The following is a 25,084-nucleotide window of genomic DNA, read 5'->3' as shown; positions in this document are numbered from 1 at the left end:
ATTTTGAGTGTAGCCCATGACTGTGTAGCTGGTCATATGGGGGTTGCCAAAACATTAAATCGTGTTAGCCAACACTTTTACTGGCCAGGGTTGAAGCGGGATGTAGTTAGCTTCTGTAAAACTTGTAACGTCTGTCAGCTGGTTGGTAAACCCAACCAGAAAATCTCTCCTGCTCCTCTGTATCCCATCCCTGTGGTGGCCCCGCCATTTGATCATGTCATTGTTGATATTGTTGGTCCACTTGTGCGTTCCACGAGTGGATATCAATATCTTTTAACAATGATGTGTGCATCTACTCGTTTTCCGGAGGCTATTCCTCTACGAAAAATTTCCGCTAAAGTTGTGTTAAAGGAACTGCTAAAATTCTTCTCTGTGTTTGGTCTGCCAAAAATCATCCAAACTGATCGTGGATCGAATTTCATGTCTCGCGTATTCACCCGTGTTTTGAAACAGCTTAGTATACAACATAATGTTTCCAGTGCCTATCATCCTGAAAGCCAGGGGGCACTGGAACGTTATCATCAAACTCTGAAGGGGATGTTGCGCGCATATTGCCTTGAGACCGGTAAGGATTGGGTAGATGCAGTTCCCTGGTTGCTGTTTGCCTGTAGAGAGGTGAGACAGGAGTCACTTGGGTTTAGTCCCGCTGATCTTGTTTTTGCACACAATCCACGAGGTCCGTTGGCTGTATTAAAAGATCAGTTTTTAAGTGATCTCCCTGCAAAAGACATTTTGAGTTATGTGTCAAATTTTCGTTCTCGTTTACACAGAGCCCGTGAGTTGGCCCATGAAAATCTTGAGCAAGCACAAGATAAGATGAAAAGCTGGTACGACCGTAAGACTATAGATCGACACTTCAAAGTGGGTGATAAAGTACTTATGTTACGTCCCATTCCTGGATCTGCGCTACAAGCCCGTTTTAGTGGTCCATATGTGGTAGTGCATAAAGTTTCTGACCGCGATTATGTAATCGCCACTCCAGATCGACGACAGCAAAAGCGACTCTGTCACATTAATATGTTGAAGCCTTATTTTGAGCGTACTTCTCTTTCCGCTTCTTCAGTTTCATTTCCAGCTGAGCTGGAATCTGATTCATCGGGGTCGACAAGTGATAAATCCGTGCTGTTATCTGTTGTGGTGGAAGAGAGTGATGAAATTGAAAATAATCCATCTCGTGCTCTAATTGAGGGTCGTCTTAACAACACTGAAATGCTCTCAGTCTTAGCTGATCACCTCCCACACCTCACAGACTCTGAGAAGGCTGACATTTTGGACGTTGTTCATCAATTTCGAGAGTTGTTTAGTGATGTTCCAAAACAAACTCATGTCATTGAGCATGACATTGATGTTGGAACAACAGCACCAATAAAACAACATCCATACAGGGTAAATCCTTTGAAACGTGCTGTGTTAAAGAAGGAAGTACAGTATATGCTTCTAAATAACATTGCAGAGCCTAGCATGAGTGCATGGAGTTCTCCATGTCTCTTGGTGGCAAAGCCTGATGGTACGTTTAGGTTTTGTACAGATTATCGGCGTGTTAATGCAGTTACTAGACCTGACTGTCATCCTTTGCCTAGGTTGGATGATTGTATTGATCACGTGGGTTCTGCAGTTTTTGTTAGTAAGTTTGACTTGCTGAAAGGCTATTGGCAGGTTCCCCTTACTAGTCGCGCAAGAGAAATATCTGCATTTGTTACCCCAGACGACTTTCTGAATTACCACGTCATGGCTTTTGGAATGCGTAATGCTCCCGCAACATTTCAGCGGTTAATAAATACAGTGTTGTCTGGCATGTCTGGTTGTGAGGCCTATTTGGACGATGTGGTCCTTTATAGTGCATCATGGCCAGAGCATGTTCAGCAGATCCGAGAACTGTTTTGTCGACTCTCTGCAGCCAATTTGACCATTAATTTAGCTAAATGCGAGATTGGCAAAGCAACAGTTACTTACTTGGGCAGAGTAGTAGGAGGTGGCCAGGTGCGTCCTTTGGAGGCTAAAGTGTCTGCTATCTGTAGTTTCCCTCCCCCTGCTGATCGTCGTGAGTTGCGCAGATTTCTTGGTATGGTGGGCTACTACCGTAGTTTTTGCAGGAATTTTTCATCTGTAGTAGCTCCACTGACTAATTTACTTAGTCCAAAGGTTGTATATGAGTGGTCTGAATACTGTCAGAGCGCCTTTGAGAATGCAAAGGCATTACTCATTTCAGCTCCTGTGTTAGCTGCACCTGATTTTGAGACACCTTTTTTTTTAATGGTTGACGCTAGTGATCAAGGTGCTGGCGCTGTTCTTCTTCAAGATGTTGAGAATGTCCATCACCCCGTTTGCTACTTCTCTAAGAAGTTTAACTTATATCAACGGTGGTACTCAACCATCGAAAAGGAGACGCTAGCCCTTGTTCTTGCGGTCCAACACTTTGAAGTATATCTGGGTGCTTCAGATAGAACGATTGTTTATAGTGATCATGACCCCCTGAAGTTCCTTAGCCGCATGAGAAATACCAATCAGCGCCTGATGCGGTGGAGTTTGATTCTACAGCCTTTTAACATCGAGGTTAAGCATATCCGTGGCTCTGACAACGTCTTGGCAGACGCCTTGTCTAGGGTACCTTAGTTTAGTATTTTCATGTCTACAGTTAATGGGTAACTGTATGGTCGTGTGTTTGTTTGTTTGTGTATGGTATTGTGTGTGTGTTGTCATTTAATTATGAAGACTGGAGTCAACATTTTGGTTTGGGGGTGTGTTACGTCCCTCCATTACATGTTGGGGCTCTGTTTATTTTTCTAATAATTGGCTGCTTGGCAGTGTGTTCTTCATTTGTTATTGTGTGCAGGTGTGATCTGTAACGAGTGGGCGGAGGGACACCCTTTAAAACCTTTCGTGTGGATGGAGACTGGGGCTGACTACCACGCCTGTGATTGATCTTCCTGCCTCAATTTCTATTTCGTTGTAGTTAAACTCCTATTTTCTGTTTTGATTGTCAGTTATGTAGTTGTTTAATAAATCCCTTAGACAAACGAGTCCAATCGACTTTGCGGTCCTTTCTGTGTTGTGGTTAGTGTGCCTGATCATAACACCAAGATAGTCAACCCGGTGGCTGTGCGGCTTAAACTCCCCCCTACTCTTGCTCGAGTTCATCCGGTTTTCCATGTGTCCAAGGTTAAACCTGTGTTTTCTTCCCAGCTTAATCCTGCCACGAATCTCCCCGCCCCACCTCCCCCTCGTCTTGTGGATGGTTCTCCTGCTTACACTGTCAGGAGATTATTAGACGTCCGCCGTCGTGGCAGGGGTTTTCAATATCTTGTGGACTGGCAGGGCTATGGCGCAGAGGAGAGGTGTTGGGTGCCGTCTCGTGATATTCTGGATCGGGCTCTGATCGTGGACTTCCACCGGCGACGAGGTGAGCCCTCCCCGAGGACGCCCGGTGGCGTCCGTGGGGGGGGGGTCCTGTCATGTCCTCTGTCTGACGTTTCATGTTTGTGTGTTTTCTTGTTGTCTGCACGTGGGTTTTGTTTTGACAGCTCTCCACGCGCGCAGCTGTCAGTGCGCGCCCGCCTCCTCTCTCATTCATTATCCTGTTAGCTCCACACCTGTCAGCCCTTACTCTAATCCTTCTCTCTATTTAAGTCTCTCACTCTCACTCCTTGTTGTCAGTCCGTTGTTGTAGCTGAACGCTCAATTCGCTGATCTCCATAGCTTTAGTATTTGAAAGACCAAGTTCACGACCAAGTTTCTGTGTTAAGACTGTTATTGCACTTTGATCACTCACCGTGTTTTGTCTCGTCCAGGCTCCAGGAGTTCTCTCACTATTTGTGCACTTCACTTCTCAGTCCGCTATCTTCGCCAGCCGCTTGAATCTCTCCTGTTGGATTATTTCTGCCCGATTCGGACAGCTGCAGCATCGCGCCCCTTGGTGCGCGGTTCTCATGACGTTTGCTGCCAACTAGAACTCTGCTTCCTTTGACCACTGGAATTATTACCAGGCTGCTGACTGTCCTCTTTTGGACATACTGTGTGACTCTCTTTTGCCTTAAATAAATATTATTTTCTGCACCTGCAATTGAGTCCTCGTTCTGTGAGCCATGACAGCAAATGTTTTTCAAGCAGTTCCTTACTTAATTAATGTTTCTCTTTCAATTCAATTTGTTTCATTTGTCAAGTAATACTATTTTTTCCTTTAGTCTTAAGCACAAAGATTTTTCATTGGATTAAGATTTAAAATATAGATGTAAAAACCTCCTTTCAACCTATATATACCATTTACTTATAGTTTTACCTATAATCTCTTATTACTTTATTATATAAATAATATATTATTATTATTATTTTACTTATATTATTTCACTTCACTGCTAGCTCCTTTCATCCACAGCACTCAGTCAGGCCTGCACTCACTCTATTTATAACATACACCCAGTCATTCACACTTTAAACATGACACCACTTGTTTTTCACTGTTGAGGATCCTTTCCACTTTTACTCACACAAACTTTTTATCATGCATTAGGGCGGTATCCACAGAATAATATTTTATCCATTCAGACCTCTATTATATTACATATATAAAGAGCTGTTTCATAAAAATCAATTCTGCCCGTGCAGACCCCTGTCCACTTTTTAACACTTTTGTTTCATGCTCTATTTATTTATGTTTTATTTTTTATATCATTTTTATCTATACACTGTAAAATATGCAGCATTAATGTCAAATTAACATATATGTTTGTTACCTTAAAATAACAAAATAAAACATGAATGGCTTGCAAAACCAAAGTACTTTTCCTTATTTTACAGTGTATTCGCTTATTCCATAAGCATTTTTAATAGTCTGTTCCAGTCTACCTGTATCCGTCAAGGCCCTCTTACAGAGTAAACACAGATTATTTAATTTTATCTTTTTTTTTCATACACTGTAAATAAAATGCAGTATTGATGTCAAATCAACATATATCACTACTTAACCTATTAAGGCAAAAACATGGATTGGCTTGCACCATCACATAACTTTGTCTTAATGCTATCATTCATTTACAGTGTATCAGCTTACACCATAAGCATTTTTAATAGTCTGTTCCAGTCTATCTGTATCCATCAAGGCCCTTTTACAGAATAAACACAGATTATTTAATTTTATCCTATTTTCTTTTCCGTACACTGTAAATGATATATTGTATTAATGTCAAATCAACATCTACATAGTTACTTAAACTAACAAAGTGCAACATGTATTGGCTTCCAAAACCAAATCACTTTCATTTTTATACAATTATGCATTTACAGTGTATCCGCTTATTACATCTATCAAAGCCTTCTTGCAATAAGCATTTTTATAATCTGTTACAGTCCATTTGTATCCGTCGAGGCCCTCTTACAAATAAACACAGATTAATTTTATTTCTGTTTAATGCTATCTTCGAAGCCCACTTAGCTATTAAACTATTATCTGTTCCAGGTTAATGCTGTCCAATCAAAGGCCCTCTCAGCAAAACCACAGATTATCCACCTGAGCTCAGGAATTTTTTCCTCTTTATCATTTCAAACAAATCACACCATGCAATCCTTGGAAGTGGAACCCTTTTTAACTGTATTAATCTTAGTTCTTATATTGGAAGAGCATTGTGAAAGTCTTTCCACCATGAGCCAACCCAGATGAGCAACACAACAGTAAACCAGTAAATAAGCAAAAACTGCTTACCTGGTCCTGTGTATGCCGCTCATCCAAACTTAGCCCACAACGGTCATCCACCTCCATGCTCCTTTCCAATCCCATCCTCGTCGCCAAATGTTGTGGATTTTTTTAGTGATTATGAAAAATAATTTTCAACAGAGGGTTCCATTGCCAAAAGATGACTTTATTGCATACAACAATAAGGCCGAGTTGGTGGCCAAGCAACGAAAGAGTCTTTTTCAGAATGCAACCTAATATACAGTTCTCTAAAAGTTGAAACCCCTCCCATGTAGTTGTTTTTAGCATGTTTTTATGTTTGACAGGTGTTGTGACTTCATTCCTTCCAAATGTCAGCCTATGCATTTTTAGCTCCAGTATGCTCTCAGTTACCATATTTTAAACCCTGCATACATTGCAGTCTTTAAGACTGCTAGTCTTCAGCTTACAAGCATGAGACATGTTTACTTGCAAAACACATTTGAATCTGAATACCATGTTCACCAAAGATATAGTTCTGAATTAAAAAAATCTTCTTCACCACCCGCGCGACGCTAGCCCACCCACGACGCTAGCCCTTTCGAGCCCACCCGCGCGACGCTAGCCCTTTCCGGGGCCGAGATACGGCCGCCCCACGCGGTATTTTCCCACGGCCGTTTCTCGGGTGCCTCGGGTCCGGGGCCTTCGCCCTTCGGGTCGGCGGCTCCGCCCGAGGGGCCCTTTCCGAGGAGCCCTCCCTCGAGTCTCTGGCCCTTTCCCGGGCCGAGATACGGCGGATCGTCGCGGAATTTTCGCTCGTCCGGAGCTCCGACGCCCCTAGCGTCCGCCTCGGAGGTCACGCGGCCGGTCTCGTTCGAAAGGTCCGTCCCGGGGCTTTCCGACGAGCCCGGCCTCGAGTCCGTGCGACCCCGCCCGCCGGAGATACGTCCGGTCGAAGCTCGCGGAGATTCCGACGGCCGTATCTCAGGCGCCCCGGGTCCGGGGCCTTCGCCCTTCGGGTCGGTCGCTCTGCCGGAGGGGAGCTTTCGAACGAGCCTACCCGCGACCCTCTAGCCCTTTCGCCGGCCGAGATACGGCGGTCCCTTTCCGGATTTTCCCAGGGGCGCAGCTCGGGCGCCTTTGCTCCGATCGACTCGCCCTTTGGGTCGGTTGCTCCACCGGAGGGGACCTTTCCAACAAGCCGACCCGCGTCTCTCTAACCCCAAGCCCGGCAGAGATACGGCGGTCCCTCCGCGGATTTTCCCACGGCCGCAGCTCGGGCGCCTTTGCTCGGATCGACTCGCCCTTTGGGTCGGTTGCTCTACCGGAGCGGCCCTATCCAACGAGCCAACCCGCTTCTCTCTAACCCTAAGCCCGGCCGAGATACGGGGTACCACTGCTGGACATTTAAACGGCCGTAGCTCGGGCGCGTTTGCTCGGATCGACTCGCCCTTTGGGTCGGTTGCTCTACCGGAGCGGCCCTATCCAACGAGCCAAAACGCTTCTCTCTAACCCTTAGCCCGGCTGAGATACGGGGTACCACCGCTTGAACTTTAAACAGCCGTAGCTCGGGCGCCTTTGCTCGGATCGACTCGCCCTTTGGGTCGGTTGCTCCACCGGAGGGGACCTTTCGAACGAGCCAACACGCATCTCTCTAACCCTAAGCCCGGGCGAGATACGGCGTACCACCGTCTGACTTTTAAACGCCCGTAGCTCCAGCGCACTAAGTCCCAGGACTTCGCCCTTTGGGTCGGTTGCTCTACCCGAGGGGAGCTTTCCAACGAGCCAACCCGCATCTCTCTAACCCTAAGCCCGGCCGAGATACGGAGTACCACCCATTGATATTCCCACGGCCGTAGCCCCGGAGCCCTTCGCCGCAGCCCTTCGGGACACCCACCCTCGGACGCCCCGCGGAGGGACCTTTCCAACGAGCCAACCCGCGCCTCTCTAACCCTTTCCCCGGCCGAGATACGGAGTACCACCCCTTGATATTCCCACGGCCGTAGCTCCGGAGCCCTTCGCTGCAGCCCTTCGGGACACCCACCCTCGGACGCCCCGTGGAGGGACCTTTCCAACGGACGGTGGCCCCTCTACCCGCCCACAGTGCACCCGAGGCCGGCCTCGGAACCCGCCACGGACACCCTGGAGCCCGTACCCGGCGCACCGTTCGGTCCCGGGCACCCACTCTTAAGCACTCCCCCTGGCCTAAGCCCCATACTCCCGGCCCCTCTGGAGAACCAAACCGTTGGTCAACCTGAAACGATCTCCAACCGTTGGTCAACCCGAAAGTACTTCCAGCAGTTGGTGAAGAAGTTTATTTTAATCCCAATTTACATGAATATGAGTTTACCATTATAATCACATGCAATTTGTTTACCATGAAGTTATTCATTATGTCAGGTGTTATGCTGGGGGTGGGTCAGTCAGGAGTTTAAAAACATGGGCCTTATGTGGTAGGAGTTGTAAAAGCCATCTGTGTGGAACAGATGTGTGTATTCATGTTTCAGGGCACAAAGGGTTTTAGTATTAGCAAATAGCCAAGGGTCAAATAGGTCAAGGAAAGGAGACACTGGTCTGAGGGATGTCATGTGGTTTTTGCCTGAACAGAAACATATTGTTTTAAGCATGGAGGAGGGGAGGGAACCAAAACCTATATATTACCAGGCCATGGCTCAGAGGGCCAGACTGATTTTGGAGGACCCTCCTAGGATCACACTCTGGTTCTGGGGGGGGGTCTCGGCTTTTTATTTGTCCGGATAATAAAAGTCTATCTCTTGAAATCAAAACCTAAGACTGAAGATTGTTTCATTTGAGGAAAAGGAAAACCACAACATTTGGTGCCGAAACCCGGGATAGAAAAGAGCTGGACAGACGAACCACCTGGAAGAACCTGACGAGCAACACAAACAACGTATGGCCATATACAAGGTAAGCACTTTTTGCTTATTAATTAGGTTTGTGTTGTTGGCCAGAATTTGCTCCAGGTGGTGAGAAATTTAAGCTCTTCTAAATTTAAGGACCATATAGGTGAACTGGGTTTTGATTTCAAGGGTACAATCTAATTAAGGCATGCATGCATGAATCTGTATTAAGTTACTTTGGCTTTGATGATCACGGTGAATTGAAACAGATTTTAAGTTAAGAGAATGCGCAAGAGTTTGTATTCAAGGGTGCATATGTCTACGTTTGTCGAGGAAGTGTATAACGTAGAGGTTTAATTTGGTTTAATTTGAAGTTAAAAGTTTAAATCATTACGTCGGGGAAGTGCAGTAATGATTGTTTAATTGGTTAATGTAAAAAAGGTTTTTGGTTTATAGGTTATCAAACAAACATTTGAAATTTAAGGTTTGGTAAAAACAATTGACACCAGATGGGACATCAAAAAGAGCACAGAACCTGAGAACACAGCTGGCTTTCTCGATGGACAATGCAATCAGGTGGCCACCTATTAATCAATCAATTTTGCTTGTTTAAAGATTGTATTGTTCACCTGAGAGGGCTCAGGGTGGTCAAATCTCAAATGCTCCAAATTTAAGAATAAAAAGGGGAAATTAAAGATTACTCGCCTAAATGATAAGAATAAATGGTTTCATTTTCAAAAAGGAATGTGTGCTAGGACAGATGATGGTTTATTGAGTGAATGAGTTTTATTTTTGTCGTTGAGTGGCTTGGATAAAAATTTAATGTTAAGTTGAGAAAATGCCTAAGAAGTTTCGCGAACCTGAGTGTTACCGTGTCGGGGCAGACACGTTGGGGTTCGGAGAGAAGAGTAATCAAATCCTGTAGGTCAGGTACGGTCTGTGTGTTATTTGTCTTGTTGTTTTGAAAGGCCCGGGCTGATGAGAGATATTGTTTTTGTTTTATTTGTCATGTCGGATTGGTAAATTGTGTAAGTGAATCTTTTCCATGTCGACTGAAGTGTAATGGAAAGATGAACTTGGCCAGGTAGTCTAGATAGAGTTGTTTTATTTTATTTGTGTGAGAATGCAATGTGTCTGTGCTAGCATGAGTCTGTGTGAGAGCAAGTCTGAGATGAGGAAAGGTGGGGGCTGAGTGAGTAGTGAGTGTGTCTTTCTCCTGTGGCTCTGCAGAGAGCACAGAGAGGTGTTGTGTTACACTAAAGTGGAGTGAAGGATTGTTTAAAACTGTGGAGAGGGAATACAGTTTGTGAAAGATGTGAATATGAGTAAGATATAAGTATGAATATAAATACGATAAGAATAAGAGACAGTTATAAATGCTGGGTAATAAATATGATATTGGAAGGTATTGTGGAGTTATTGTAGCCACAAATATAAATTTTTATAGTAAAGTACGCAGGTACTTCTAATATCTGAATAACTCATTTAAATGATTGATTTAAATAAATGAGTGTGTGCTCGATAGGAAAAGTATAGCTTGCCCAGAAAAGCACAAAAGTGTGTGATGGAGTTTAACATTATTTGAAGAATCTTGTTTTAAGGACACATTGGGAATCTGAGTAATTATTTGGAAAGTAGATAAATTGGACAAATAAAAAACAATAAGATTGTGAAGTGGTTAAAATGAGAAATAATTATAAAATATAAGGTCTGTTATATTGCAAAGAAAAGATTATGGCAGTCAGATTAATGGAAAAATAAGGATTAAACAACTGTTGTGTGGAGAATTAGAAAATAGAATAATTGGATGTTCAAATGAGGAAACATTTGATGTGGCATTGTGTGAGAAGAAATATAACTAAATAAAAATATTAACTAAAAGAAAGAAAAAGAAGAAGAGATAATTAACAATCAAGGAAATGCTTAGAGAGAGAGAGAGAGAGAGAGAGAGAGATAGAAAGGGAGGGGAAAACAAACGGTCACCAGATTTGACCTGTAAAGGTCAACTCTCATTGCTCGAGGGAATTGTGGGATTAAGCAAAATCTAGCAGAAAAACAGAGGTGAAGCATCGAAAGAGAAATAACAAATTAGAGAAAAAAAGAGTAGAGACCAAGTTATTAAAGTGGAAATAAAGATGAAAAATTAAAAAGGACAGAAAAATTATTAAAAGGTGAATGACACAGATAAATTATATAAAGAAAAAATATTTAACAAAATGAAGAGGAGTCTTCATCTGATGATTGAAGGTGGTCACAAAATAAATTTTATTTTAAATTGAAAGGCAATATTTTGCAATGGGTTAAGTTAAACCTTGAAAGGCTGAAAGCTCTGATCCTTTGACATACAAGAAAGTGACTAAAAAGCTGGCAAGAAACAGACAATGAAAAACTGTGTGTGACATCAAAGTGTTGGAGTTGCAAAGAGAGAAGTAACTCATAAACTGGACTGAGAACACATTCTATTTGAATGGGACTATAATTGAACTCAAGCAGTGAAGGGGGCACTGCATATGGTCAGAGACAATTACAAGGATGAAACACCAAAAAGACTGAGTGGAATCCAGAAAGAGACTCACAAAGACAATAATTTTCTTGGCGACAAGAGAAAAACTGGACACTGAACTTTCCATCTTCATACAAGCCGTTGAGTGAATAAGGGGAAAGAGTAAACAGCCGTTCAATGTTTAGTAAAGACCTTGATACTATAGGGACACAGACAATATTTATGAGAAAATCAGCTAGACAAAATTAAAGGCTGATCAAGAACTTATGTTGTTAGGTGTGACTACCTTTTCTGAAATCAAATCAGACACCTATTAATCTGACAGGAAGAAATGCATAATGAAAATTTGTTTTTTTTTTAAATTTGGTATTCTACAAGAGGAAGTTAGAACTCCAATGATGGTACTAAGCTAAAAAGCAAAGATAAAAGGCATAGAACAGCTATGACAGAAAGGAAAATAAAATGGATAAAAGAAATAAATTGAAATCACATCTTAGGATATTAAAAAAGGTAAACAAGAAAAAGCTGTGAGAATAGAGAAAAGAAATAACTAATTTTTGTAACAAACTTAGCAATTTAAGCAAATAAATCTAGTCACGATTTAAGAGCAATAAATGATAAGAAAAGATTGATTTTCCAAAAACTACATACTTTGCTGACAAGTGTTTCTCCATTTGATAAACATTTTTACTGTGAATTCAGATTTGGATAAGAAATAGATACTTGCATTTAGGTATTTACTCATGAGGAAAAAACATTATACAGGTTTAGAATGGATGAACTACTATTCCAACATGCGGAAAGTTAATTTGGTTGATTAATGCTAAGAAAGTTGATAAAATGATTGGTTGTCATTGAGTTATAGGCACACAGGAGAACAGTTGATTCTGCCAGCATGGGCAAACAGATGCGGAAGCTAAAAAGGGCCTCAGAGTGTCAGGAGATCTTTTTAGATTGTATAGAAGTGAAAAATCTCAGTGATAAATACTGTTATCATAGATGTACATGGGGCGAATAAGTGGAATGAAAATTTATTTTTCTGATTCACGAGAAGAATAAAGATTTTGAGTAGAGATAAGAAGGGAAAAACTGATGCGACGGATAAGAGAGAAGAAAAATTTGACTATTATCTACATTCACAAGGGATGGTAGATGAAAAGGTATAGAAAAGGAATAATCATCAAAGCCATACTTAACAAAATGCGTGAAAATACTAATCGTAACAGAACTTATGCTTTACCTTGTATTAATAAGCATGTAAACTAACAAACGTACACCTTTAACACTGCATGAAATATTCGCTGATAGACCTATGCGTATTGTAAAAACATCTGGAATTAAGTGTTATATGAAGAAACTAATTGTCTATGCATTGAGTTATTTGTGTACAGAAAAAGCTGAAAGGAGTTAAGGAGGAGATGAGACAACATGACTCCTTGTGCGAGATGATCTAGCTTATCTGAGGGTCGAGAGGTCGGAGGAGGCCAAACACGGCCACAGGGGGCCTAACTGGGGGAGACAGAAGGATGAGACCAGCCCCAGAAATGTCCAAAGTGGGAGGAGCAGCCAATGTAGCAGAGCTCGTAGGAAGGAGAGAAGGAGAAAAGAATGCCATGATATGAAAGATGAAACATCAAAACCAAATCAAAGTAAAAGCAATTCAATTATACCGACGGATGGAGAGCAAAGTTTTGAGCACCGAGAGGAAGAAGTGAAAAAGAGAAATTGTCAAAAGAAATTGAATTGAAAAGAACGAAACTGATTACTACAGAAGATTTGCATTGCTACAGTCAGTTCAACTTCTTGGCGATGGACTATTGCCTTAAACGAGGCCCAGTGAAAGATCTGTAACAATCTCAAAGGAAAAGAATCTGAAAGAAAGACTGAAAACATAGAGACATTAAACTGAGAACATAAGGTGGACATTTTATGGGAAACATTCCAAAGATAACAAATGATACAAATGGGGAATATTTACAGTTAAGGAAATATGTTTCCAAAGTTGCTTTTTAGGCTTTAAACTAAACTAGATTTCAATAATGCAATAACATTTTCAAGTCCACATAAATAGGGTGATAAATTCAACAAGAATTCTTATGGATAAGAGAAAAAGTTAAGGTCAACTTATCTTGATAATATTTAGGTCATTTGGGAAAATCTGAGTTTAAAAATACAGTTTGCAGGCCACAATTTGGATATTTGTGTCAATGGTATAGTAACAAAACATTAAAAATAGGAACAGGAAGGATAGAAATTTCAGAATGATACATACAAGAAAATGTCAACCTTATAGAATTATAGAATTAGGAAAAGTCAATATGAAATGCTTTATAACAGGAATCTTGAACGAATCAACTATAAAACTCTAGATATATTATGAAGACATCAAAGAGTCTAGCTTAAGGTGTAAAAGTGAGAAGAGAGATGCTATAAGAAGAATACTATAATCAAATCAGAGCAATATTTGAAGATCAAATATATCGATTGGAAAATTATTTTGGATTTGTAGAAAAAGAAAATGTTTAACCTCGTTATCATTAGGAGGGAGAAAAAGGTTATTAAATATGATGGAGACAGGAAATCATTACAAAAGAAGGGTATTTAGAATCCTTATAAAAGGATGAACAAAACAATTAATCATAAAATTATATGTACACTGCATGAAAAGAGCTGTATACGGACAAATACGGAATGGGAAATCCCTGCTAAACTTTAGGTTTGCCAGATTTTTGAGGCAGAGTGCTTGGAAAGGTAATACACCAAAGTAAACTTGTGAAACATCCAGAAACCTTACGTTTGTGGATGTTTAAAGGAACTGGTGGAAGTTTCCAGGAATCCTTACAGCTGGTTGTGAGGAGCGGTGGGTGTGAGGTGTGAACGGCTTTTTATATGTTAATGACCCACAGGTAGAGGTGTCTTCTTTGTTTTCAGAGCTGAGTGGGGTGGGGGGTTAACCATGTCTCTTTAAGACAGCACATACAGTATTGTGGTACATAAAAACTGTGCTTTCTAAATATATTTATTATTAATATAATTTAATTAGTCTATTTAAGAAACTAAGCATCATTCAAAATAACTAAAATTCAATGGACACAATTACCATTTTAATGTGTGAAAATTATGTCTCTGACTCAAGAGAAATGCAACAAATGTTATATCAGAATATATATTTCCAACACTTTGAAAACATGTCTCCAACTGCCCTAGGTCAGAATATTGTGCACGTATGTCTCAATGCTGCATACATCGTTTAAAAGAAGCCGTTCAAATGACATCATGTAACTCATTTTTGCTAGCTAGGATGTTGATAAATTAGTCAGTGAAATGTAAAGCTGCTTATTTTTGCTGATGTCTCATGATTTGAAGTTCATTGTTTCTATTGTTATTATAAATCTACCCCAACATTTCATTAAATCTTTTAAAATAGAAACAAAAATATCAATAGACAGGTCCATAATCTAAAAGACAGTCTTTCACATGTGGATGCAAAACATGTTGGGTGAAACAGACTGACAAACTCGGGTAAACATATCTGCAGATACCTGTCAGCTACTGTACTTCTAGTCCAGAGGTGCCCAAAGTTGGCCCACAAAAGACCTTTAATTTTTTTTTATGTTTCATGCATACTTGAAGGTGTATAAAATGCATCACGAAACCTAATGAACTCGGGTACTATAGGCTAAAAATGAAGAGGTTGCGGCAGTGGCACACAGAGAAAGGGATATTTAAAATTGATTGGCAAAACGATTTCTTTTTTCTACAAAAAGCCTTGGAAAATAAAACTGCATTAGTTATGCATAAACAGAGTAATGTTTGCTTATTTATTTTTAAAATATTAGAAAATTATAAATTAGGGGTTATCAGGGCAACTTTAATTTTAATATAACACAACAACATTTACTTTTGGCCCACAGCCCTCAGTCAGGTTTGGCCCTTGTAAGGAAAATGTTCGGGCACCAATGAATGTTCTAGTCTATCTGAGGAGGTAACTTTTAGCATTTGATATATGCTTGCACAAAGTCAGACCACATATTATAATGTTTGTCTTCAATCAATCAATTTAAACAAAAGAGATGGGGACTTTATAATATAACAAGGGTCCATATATCACAGTGAAAAAAGACATACATGTATTTTTACTTTAACATGAACTAATGCTGAGTTACAGCATATCATTGTTAGTTAATGCAGTCATTTACAATAAATTAATTTGAGTTCATGTTGTAGTTAAGTAAGTTCAGTAAGTTACATGTCTTAACTCAGCATTAGTTTATATTTACTTATATTTAAGTAAGAATTAATTTAGGTATACGTTCAATGTTTCCAATGATGAGCAGTTAATCCACTAAACCCAGAGATAATTCCTGAGGCATGTTTAAAGAGTTTTGTATTTCATCAAGAAGGTGCTGATTCACAAAGATTTTAAATTTAAGAAAATCTGAGCATCATTCCAAATAACTGTTAACATTTTTGTCAACTAAACATGTTTTGTAAACGTAATAAACTTTATAAAAATATTTTTTATTTTGTATTAATAATCAAGTATAAAGAACAATGCATAGTGTGAAAATGCGGATTATAAAAAAGTATATTAAAGAAAAGGACTACATTTCCCAGAATGCACCTGCACCCACTCATCCGACTGCCCCCACCCTTCAGGTGCGACTGCTCAACCTATGGGCTTGACGGAAAATTCAAATCGCGAACCGTTACTGCTTGGACTACTCCGTCTCTTATTAGTTTGTTTGCTCATTAACAGTAAGGTAAGTTTGATTTAATTCATTTGTCTGCATCGCGCTGATCGGTTGCCTATTTGTTCATATTATGTTATTTACTATGATTCGTTTTTGTCTTTATACTAGAACTGTTTGAATTTAAAGCACAAACAGTAAAACATTAAGGTTATACGTGGTACACAGCGGTAAACATGAGGTTAAAAATATGCGCAGTAACATTCAAACCGGGCTGTTAAAAGAATCAATTCGATGTTTAAATTTTTAAAAACAAAACTTTAAAGAAGCCAAGATGAGACGTTATTTGCTTAAAACAAACAAAACAACAGTAACTCGTGTGTTTGAAATGTTAGCAGCTAGCAAGTGTCTCTCTGCTATTTTAAATGGCACAGACGATCTCCCAGCTAGCATGTATAATCGGCCCGAGCTCGGCTGCCCTGCGGCAGCTGCGGCTCAGACTCGGCATCGGCGTGTGTTAACCGAGCATAGTACTGTATTAGAGGTAAAAAAAAATTATATAAATACTGTTCGGCTTCTCGCACAAACCGATCGTTTCGTTTCTTAGGATATCAATGTGTCGTCACGAGCGGCAGGGTTTAATTTGGATTTGTCTGTGCATGTTTTTACTGTCTGAGATTTTGTTACTATTCACATGCATACAGACTGAAACGGTTGGAGTTTCTACATTTGTGTTGTACTGAAGAAACAAAATCACATACATCTTGGATGGCCTCGGGGTAAGCTGATAAATACAAAAAAATCATTTTAAGATGAATCCCGTACGTTGGCGGCTGTTTTAAACTGGGTGCTCATCTCCGACCCTTTTGCCAGTATGAAGCCGATTTCAACGGTAACTGCAGAAAGCGTCAGCACGCTCAGCTCATCACTGGAGTAACGTCTGTACAACGGGTGAGATAAAACTCAACGCCTGACTGAATCATCCATTCCCTTTTCGATCCTACACCATACGTTAAACTTGAGGTAAGTCTTGTGTTCAGTTTCCTTAAAAAGCATCAACATTCACGCTAAGCATAGTTTCAATCGAGTTCCCGTCACATCATATATTAACTCTATTTCGAACTGTTGCTGATTACATGTTGGTTATTATTGATTCGTTCATGTTCCTTTGACATGTTCATGTACTTTTTTCCAGATGAAACAAACATAAAGAATTCATAATTCATTTAAGAATTATTAATTAGGACAACATCAAATTATTTATCATGTCTGAGAAAAGTAGTGCAAATTTTGGATAATATGAAAGTGGCTCCAACTTTTATGGCGCGAACGAAGCTAGCATTGACTAGCTGGGATGTTAAATAATGGGACGCAATTTTTATTAAATGCAATTTCCGTGATTAATATTTACAAGCATAGTGTTCTTTGGAAGAAAATTAAGTGGAACAAAATGTTAGCTGGTAGTGCTGTGACAAATCGCAGTTGATCCGAACCACGGTTCGGCTCGCATGTGATTCGCGGATTAATATATACCAGTGTATGGAATGTCACAATTATAGATTTGTATGTAAACTTAAACATGTCTTGATGGACCCTAATTTATGCACTGTGCAGTTATGCTGGTAGTTGGGTAATGTCATAATGGTTATTGGGTTGGGCTTGGACTAAAAAGGGAAATTGTAATGGTTTAGTATAATAAGACATTATGTATGGTTTTGTACAATGCTAATCTTTTTTTCTTTTTTCCTCAGGTAATCTTGCTTTTGCTGTTCTAAAATAAACACTGCTCTTAGGTAAGAATGGCTGATCAAATGCATTATTTTAAATCTAATCTGAGACACAAAGCAGTTAAATCGTTGTCTAATTTGCTGCAAGGTATTAAGAACGACAGTAAGCTTGTTGACGATGATCTGACTGATGACTGATATGTGTGATGAGATTAAAACTATGGCTGTGCAAAAAAATCGATACAGCTAACTACCATGATAGTTAGCTGTATCGATAGTGTATCGATATTTCGATCTCTACTGTCGATATTTTAAAAAACATCAAATCCCTCTGTGTGCGTCAAACGACCTCCTCGCCGCTGCTATAGTTGTCACTGTCCAGTTGTCTGCCATATACGGCCATTCGGCCAATGTCTCAGAAGTTAGAGGGAGTGAGAAAATGGCAGAAAATTTAAAAACACCTGCATCTTTCAAAGAGCTGCAGGTGTTCAGCTCTATTTTTTACATTTTTGATTGTATTGTGATACGTATCTTATCATGACCCATGTATCGTGACACGTATCGTATCGGGAGGCCCTTGCCAATACCCAGCCCTAATTAAAACAACTTTTCTTTTAGCACACCACCCATACATGGCACACAAAACAGGTCTTGTGAGGGGGCTGTGCCCACAGGTAGAAATTCTGTAGGTCCACGGGCTTCTCCCCTTTCAGCGAACATCACAGCGCTTAGTCCACCATCGTGGTCTCCAATCTCCATTACCAACAGCCTGAGTGCTACACCTACAGACACCCCAACCCATGCAGCAGCTGGCAGAAGTCAGACATCAGGCCAAACTGGATTTCAAGTAAGAAGGGCGAGATAGCCCATGGAGAGAAAAAAATCACTTTGGTATTAGGGCTGGGTATTGTTTCAGATGTCTCAAATCGATTCAGATACATTAGATCTCAAATTGATTGGATTGCGATTTTCGATTCAATGATTACATTTTCACTGGCCCCACCACAAAAAAAGTAATACATGAATGAAATAGTTTTTGTAGTTTTTACCCATTTATTCTTGTAATAAGGTTATGACACCCAATATTTTAAATACCAGTGAAAATTAACAATTATCAATTCTATTTTTGATACTACAGCTAAAACTACTAATATAAATTTCATAGATTAAAGACAAGTTAATAGTTGTTAATAAAAATTAAATGCAAGCAATGCAATATAAGTACAATAGAACAAAGATACAAATGAAGAAATCTGTGCATTTCAGGTAGGTCTAACAGTATTTTTCAGATACAGAAATTGAAAAAGTAATCAAATGTAAAATAACACTGCATATCTTCACTAATTAGGATTAACCTTTATTTAATCTGCACAAAGTTACAAATCGTTATTCAGTGAAAAGCAGGGAGTGACTTCCTCTTTTGTAGTTTGATTAACATTTAAAAACACAGACAGGTGAAGGTTACTACCACTTTAAGACTAATGCACGGATCAAATTATGATAGGCAATGAATGCATTCCTTTTCTACTTCTTCTCATAACCGTCTGTTTACTCGCAAAGGCCGGCTTTTTAAAAAAAAATTGTGAATTTGCAAGTAGAGAACTAGAATTAATTTCGTAATTTGCACGCTGTCGCACAGCTGTAAGCGCTTCCAGTGTGTGCTCTTCTCACATAGCGCATGCAAGTTCTCTTTCGCTTGAATGCTTAAATTGACAAGGCTTAAAAATGCGTGCAAAATGTAAACTTTTATGATCATGCAGCACTGGCCCAATCGGGACATTGACAGTTCCTTCAACCGGAATGCTTTTCAGATATAATGTAATGAAAATAAATACAGAAAAACGATGAGAATTGATATTGAATTGACCACATTTAAAAAAAAAAAATTCACTTTTTTTTGCCTATTCCTATTTGGTATATGTGATGAGATTAAAACATTTTTCTTTTCTTTTAGCACACCCCACCCTTACATGGCACACAAGTATATGACACACAACACAGCTCAGGAGGCTGTGCCTACAGGTAGGAATTATACAAAGTGATCTCTCTCGGTTTACTCTGACATATCTACGTACGTTTTGCTAGTAATCTGCTATGCCTGCTTTTTCTTGTGTTCTACAGCAATAGGGTTTATGCCCAGCTGCACTACTTCCTGAACTTCAGCCAGCTCCTTGTTTCCTGTCTGCCATTATTGGACAAACTGATTAATCCAGGTGTGCCTGAGCTTAGTAGTCACAACAACAATAATCAGACACACCTGGATTTATCAGTTTGTCCAGTAATGGCAGACAGGAAACAAGGAGCTTAAAGCCTATTGCTAAGGAGATCCTCATCCAGCTCGATTTTATTAGAGAGCAGCAGTTGCAGACTTCACCCCAGACCCAACACATTTTGGGCTGCCACTTTCAACTATTGAGGAGCTACAATGTTTGTAGGAGACATTAAATAATCCAGATGAGAAGAAGAATTTGGTGAGGTAAATTATGGTTTAATCAGATCATTCCTAAAAGTCAGTCCTCATTTTCACTCATGCTATATTCCTTAAATAACTAATAAGGTACATGTCTTTTTGTTTCAGACTGTTTTTCCTGCAATGGTCGGAGACAAGACTCTTAAAGACACCGTGGGGTGGGTCCTGAAAAAAACTATGAACTCTTCGTGGTGAGACTCATCAATTGAAGTGGGGTCAACTGAACGCCTGCATTCAAAGGGCTCACTTTGAAAAGTGTGGTTTTGGGTGAGTGTCAGTGCTGGAAACGGCACTGTAGTGACATCCCAGGGCTCTACAGTGCGACTGACTCGATCAGTGGCTGGTTGCATAAACCTTTAAGACTAGTCTTAAAAGTTAGTCTTTTTTTTTTCTTCAAGACTGATCATAATTGTATTTCTATACTCAAACTCTATTTAAAACATTAACATCATAACATTATCATAAATTGAAATGCATTAATGCTACTTCTGAGCCTCATTAAACAGTCTGTAAATATAACTAAATCCCACATTTCTGTTATATGCCACCTCTGCAGTGCAAAGATGAATTGTGTTGCTACTGATTTCATTTGATTGGTAACTTATTCTTCCTGATTGCCTCTTATTATTCTAACTCAATTTATGAATTTGAAATTTAATAAGGTTAAAATTTTATAGTCAAATATCTCCTTATAATGGGAAGGTGATTTTGTCATTGATCAGAATGTGCTCCTAAATTTTTGAATGTGCTCCTAAACTAAAAAGAAATGTAAGCGTAGAGCCCTGCATCCAAAATAAGTTTTGGTGGTTTTATGAGTAACATCACATGGTCATGCTGACCTCTTCTATCTTTGTTTTTTTTCAGATGCAGTCCGCCGGAATGCCCTGACCAAAGATAACACAGAAAAGGAGATAGAGCTCCTCATCACCAGGTGGTCGGTGCTAGCATATGACAGGGATGGTGGCCGAATCCAGACAATAGACAGACAATGAATTAAAATGTTTTAAATTTAAAAATGTTGATTTTTGGAAAATTCGTATTTGAACTGATTGTGTGTGTGTGTGTGCACCTGGTAATTATCACGTTGTGTCCCCACAAAGATAGGAATACCAGTATTTTTGTGACCTTGTGTCCCCATGAGGAAACAAGCTTATAAATCAAACAAAATGATGTTTCTTGTAAATGTGAAGTAGGAGAAGGGTTTCTGTGATGGTTGGGTTTAGGGAATGGGGTAGGTAAGGGGAATAAAATATACAGTTTGTATGGTATAAAATGCATTACGTCTATGGAATGTCCCCACAAAACATGGAAACCTGTTTGTGTGTACGAGAGAGAGAGAATGTGTGTTCAAGTGAATAAAAATGCATTAAACGTGAAATCCTTGTTCTTCCTTGTGTGTTTTATTTTCAGTTAATGTTGCATAATGGTTGCTTAGCAATTTTAGTATTAACCAATCAATAAAATCAATAAATTAAACAAGCCCAAATAAGGAACAGGATTGGAGGGGAGCTTACGTCCTCTCACTCGGGGTTCCGCAATCGGGCCGCGTTAAAACTGAGTGCTCGGCCGTGTCCTCGGGGCGCGTGAAAACCGAGCGCTCGCAGAGCAATCGGACCTAGATTCATGCCGAGGATCGGCCGAGTGTTCCAGCATTAATCGTTCCGATTTCGGCCCGCGCAATTTTTGCTAGCTGGGCTTTTGTTGTTTTAAAAGCTCATTCAGTTCTGGTAGATGCTGCTTATTTTTCAAGACTGTTTTAATAGCTTTATATTGATTTGTAACAAAGCCAGCTTCACTTTGAGAGAACCTAGATGCTTATTGTAAAGAAGCTTGGAGTCATAATATATTTAAACGTTATATGTTTGCTGTTCTTCATCTTTTTAAATATGAAGTCTATTCATGTTTGTGTTTACAGAGGTCATGTACACTGTGGTCAACTTTGTGGACGATGAAGAGGTTTCTGGGTAAAGATGATGTATGTTTAATCATTCAATGATTACATTAAATTAAAATCAAACATGTTAAATAGTAAACGGATGTATTGTGATATGTGATTTTAATTTTTAATTCTGTGTTTGCCAGAGAAATATAATGAAGTAACAGTGAAAGCTAAAACATCAGACTGATCCAGACACTGAAGAAATTGATGTCACTGCAATCTGGCCAAAATGATGTAAGTTTAATAATTAAGTTATTAAATTAAAGGTTAAATCGTAAATAAATGTGTTGTAATGTATGTGATTCTATTTTTTTTATTCTGTGTTTGATAGACAACAATATTGAAGTAGCCTACTGTAATGAAGCTGCAGAACAACACAGAGACTCTTGAGGACATCAACACAGAAAATGAAGTAAGAAGATGTATATTAAGAAGTTCTTTGATCATATATTGTTGTATCTTTGTTGCAGTGGTTCTTAACGTTATTCCTGGAGACCCACTGCTCTGCACATTTTGTATGTCTCCCTTATTTAACACACCTGATTCAAATCATCAGCTCATTAGAAGGGATCTCCATGAACTGAACTACGTCTGTCAGATAAAAGAGATATACAAAACATGCAGGGCAGTGGGCCTCCAGGAATAACGTCAAGAACCACTGGTTTAATGTAAACTTTCTAAAATGTACAACTTTAATTCTATGTCATTTGATTTGTCGTGTGTGTGTATGTGTATACGTATATGTGTATTAGTATTATGCCAAATACTTATATGTACTTTTATATTTCCAAAGGGCTCCAAAGAGATGTCTGTCCAGATGAGGGTGCATCAATGTTACGTTTGCTGACAAGTATATGCTTTACAATGTAAAACCTAACAGTTAACTTAACTCAAACCATTTAAGGAAATCGGTTGCCTTAACCCATTAAGTTTTAAAAAACATACATTTGAGTACTGTGAACTTAAATCTTGTGCAATTATGCACTTATATTTAGTTAGTGTGAACTTAAATATAAGTGCATAACTGCATGTGACTCAATTTGTTTAAGTTCACAGTACTCAAATCTATGTGTTTTAAAACTTAAATGGTTTAATGCAACCGGTTTTCTTAAATGGTTTGAGTTTAGTTAACTTTTAGGTTTTACAGTGAGAAATTCTTGAATAATTCCAAGACAGAGCTCTGCAATTGAATCAACACTGCAAAAAATCAGTTTCTAACTTAGGATTTTTATCTTGTTTTCAGTAGAAAAACTAAAAATTCTTAAATCATTAAAGAAAATGTCTAGTTTTTAGACAAAAATATACAATTTAAGTAAATTTGTGCCTGAACAAGCAAAAATATATAACAATGGGGTGAGAAAATTGTGCTTGAATTAAGTTTTTAAGAAAAAAGAAAACTTAAGATTTTTTCTCACACCATTGGCAGATATTTTTGCTTGTTTTAAGCACAAATTCACTTAAATTGTGTGCATTTATTTATTTTGTCTAAAACTAGACTTATTTTCTTAGGTCATTTTGTTCATCAAGAAAAAGCATTTTATTTAAATAATATTTCTACTGAAAACGAGACAAAAATATTATGTAAGAGAGTCATTTTTTTGCAGTGTAGGACTGATTTCTTAAAGCAAGATCAATATAGTTGTTGTTCATTTTATTTAGATATTTACTACATTACAGTGGCAGCTGGTGATTTCTTTTTTTGTGAGCACTCGATGCAAAGTCTGTCACAACATGTATATAGCCAGTCATTTGTGTGGTTCCCAATTTCAAAATATGTGTTCTGCGTGTATGTGCATCACGTGTTTTGACTAAACACGTGATGCACATGGTTTACATGAAGCAACAAACACATTTTAAAAACACAAGCAACACACATGACACTCCGAACACTTATTTTGAATTTGCACCCCTCGGATGAGCAGTCACGAGCCGCCACTGCTACTTTACATTGTACTGCTTTGAATGTAGTTTTCATTGTCGCTTTTATTTTGTTTTATTTTACTCTAATATTGCTTTCTCTGTCTGTATATTTATGAGTTTAAATAGTATTGTTTATGTATGCAACTTTTAATATTTGTGTATAATATTATTTTGTGATTGTGACAATTGTGAATTGTTCAGTTTTTTATTAAATAAACATTTCAAACTCAATTCAAGTTTTTTTTTTTTAAGGGTTTTGGGATGAATATGAATATATATATATATAGTGGGGGGGATTGTAGTCTATCTGCATAGCAGGCAAATAACCAATCAAGTCACTAAGCTATGAGGGCTTGGGTTGGGCTTAATAGAAAGTGTAACCAATCAAATAATCTCAACTGGAAAGTTTCAAAGTTGTGTCCCAATAGTTGTCAGAGTTTTGGGAGGGGTTTTTAAAAGCAACCAATCAGTGTTGAGATTAAACACCAATGTGGACACTAGAATTGTGCAAAGGTGTGAAATCCCAGTACCTCTGCAGGTGTGAAAATGTCCCCTGACAAAATCTTCAATGGGATTATTTGCCATGGCAACAAATGGCTGCATATACCACAGGAATATCCCATCAGCAAGATACATCCGAATTGGTATCATTACGGGAGTTTCCTAACTTGGTGGAATTAGAAGTTTACCCTCAGTGGAACTAGTAGATACCTCCGAAAATCAGTGGTGTTTACAGTAGTTTCCTAGTACGGATACACCTCTTTTCATGCAGTGGTAGATTCTGTCAATCAACCAAATGGGTACCAAATTAGATTAAGGTATGGGATTAAGCTAAATACGGAATTTAGTAAAGTTTTGTCAGAATAAAAATACAGAATAAATGAATTATGTACGGTACTACAATCAAAAGTAGATTATTAAGTTTACCAATAAGGCATTAATTTATCTTAGGAAAACAACTAGATGAAGCCAGTAGAAATACAAGACATATTCTGAATACATTTTAATCAGAAGTTAGTGGGTAAATAAGGTGTAGGTATCTTTTTAGAAAAATCTAACAAAAGTTAAAATATTAAGAGGATGGAAAAATTAATTTTAAATCAACAAGAATGGTATCAGAACTTACGTTACAAAATAGTATTGAATTTACAACTGGTAGATAATATTCAAGTACCTTTGATGATGATGATGATGACGAAGAAGAGGAATAAGCTGTATTGTATTGAAACAAATATTTCGTATTATGAATGATTTACTTTTTGTTTTTATTCTTAGAAATTTTTTGTTTTATTTGCTTTTTGGGTTTCTTTGTCTTTATTTTGATTAATT

At 38.7% G+C, this 25,084-nt stretch overlaps 2 long non-coding RNA genes across 5 annotated transcripts; both read left to right on the top strand.

Annotated features, from left to right (window-relative positions):
* The first annotated feature begins 16,224 nt into the window (after positions 1–16,224).
* On the top strand, positions 16,225–21,584 carry LOC135764884 (uncharacterized). Of its 4 annotated transcripts, none has more exons than XR_012335049.1 (8): positions 16,225–16,243; positions 16,404–16,478; positions 16,573–16,722; positions 17,451–18,273; positions 19,381–19,448; positions 19,548–19,902; positions 20,005–20,163; positions 20,761–21,584. It is a non-coding gene; the product is annotated as an uncharacterized lncRNA (long non-coding RNA). The 4 variants fall into 4 exon arrangements; XR_012335047.1 differs by having other exon boundaries at positions 16,231–16,478; positions 17,451–17,492; positions 18,045–18,273; XR_012335050.1 differs by having other exon boundaries at positions 16,231–16,478; positions 17,451–17,492.
* Positions 21,585–21,636: 52 nt separating this feature from the next.
* Positions 21,637–23,980, top strand: LOC135764882 (uncharacterized). The gene is made up of 4 exons (XR_010540327.2): positions 21,637–21,871; positions 21,979–22,069; positions 22,167–22,247; positions 22,629–23,980. It is a non-coding gene; the product is annotated as an uncharacterized lncRNA (long non-coding RNA).
* Positions 23,981–25,084: the final 1,104 nt, after the last annotated feature.

The sequence above is a fragment of the Paramisgurnus dabryanus genome, chromosome 14 (assembly GCF_030506205.2).
Source record: "Paramisgurnus dabryanus chromosome 14, PD_genome_1.1, whole genome shotgun sequence".
Taxonomy (NCBI): domain Eukaryota; kingdom Metazoa; phylum Chordata; class Actinopteri; order Cypriniformes; family Cobitidae; genus Paramisgurnus; species Paramisgurnus dabryanus.
This window is presented reverse-complemented; position numbering and strand designations above follow the sequence as displayed.